This window comes from Sylvia atricapilla, chromosome 6, assembly GCF_009819655.1.
Source record: "Sylvia atricapilla isolate bSylAtr1 chromosome 6, bSylAtr1.pri, whole genome shotgun sequence".
Classification (NCBI taxonomy): Eukaryota; Metazoa; Chordata; class Aves; order Passeriformes; family Sylviidae; genus Sylvia; species Sylvia atricapilla.
Window position 1 is genome coordinate 59941545 of NC_089145.1, and position 1178 is coordinate 59942722.

Consider the following 1178-nt stretch of genomic DNA (forward strand, 5'->3'; position numbering starts at 1 on the left):
ATACCTGCATACATCACCTTGCAAAACAAGTGGGCTAGAAACAAATTTTCTAGAGATGGCAGTTACTGAGATCAGTTGTTTTGGAAAATGTTCTTTGATGAAGTGACTCGAGAAAGTTTGCTCAACTTCCTGCGTGGCAAAGAGCTCTTCCTCAAATATCTCAAAGATAGCAGCTAGACGTACCCCAAAGAACCCTTGTCCAAGGGCTCAACATTTTCGTGCAATTGATTTTGTTTATTAAAGTTGCTGCAGGTAACAGAGATAAAGGAGGGCAGCAGCATCACTATGAAACCCCCCCATGAAATGGCCTTTCCATAATTTTCTTTAATACACAAACCTCCTCATTCAACTGCAAATCTTAGGGCAGTCTGTTAAGTTTGTCTATCAACTCCATGCTCTGATGCATGTGTAGGCAGCATGGTTGAGATATAAAAAACCCTTATAAAAGCTCAGAAATGCCCCTCTCAAGCCCCTTCTTGGTATTAGTGGCTTTAGTAATACTGCTTAACACTTATTTGGAACAGGCATGTTAGTCTTCCATTAAGCTTTATTCTGGTCATTCTTTCAATCTGCATTTAAATTCTGTTTTCCCCTCGGTTGGCACTGACAGCCTTAGCTACCTCATAAACAAGATGCATTGCCAACTGGAACAAGCAAGCAGAGCTGAAAGCAGCACTGCTAACCTCTGCCTCTTTCTACCCCCTGCAACTTGGAGTTGTATCAAACTCAATGCTTGGAGCCTGGGAAGTGGGCATCCTCAACTGCTTGGAAGCTCAAAGAGCCTGACTTCAATCTATTAAGGTACTGAGCTGGCTCACTGAGCTATAATTGTGCACACTATTTATTTAAAATCAGTCCAGCAAGCCAGATTCACATGCTCTTCATCTGAGTGCATCTTTCAGGGTAAAGAGTTGTGTTGCAAACTGTGACTGGACAGTTTTACTCAGTATTTATCAGGCATACAGAATTTGACCCTGAATGATTAGTCCAGTAGCATTAATTTCTAAGTGGACATACAGAACAGAAGAGATTAGGCACTCAAAGTTGCTTAAGAGATTTTGGCTATTGGCGAATTTGCATCCTTAGAGACTGCATACTCAGCAACAACAACAAAAAAAATGGAATTTGGAAATATTTCTCAGAGGTGGGAGAGGTACTGTAAAGAAAGGCAATGAATG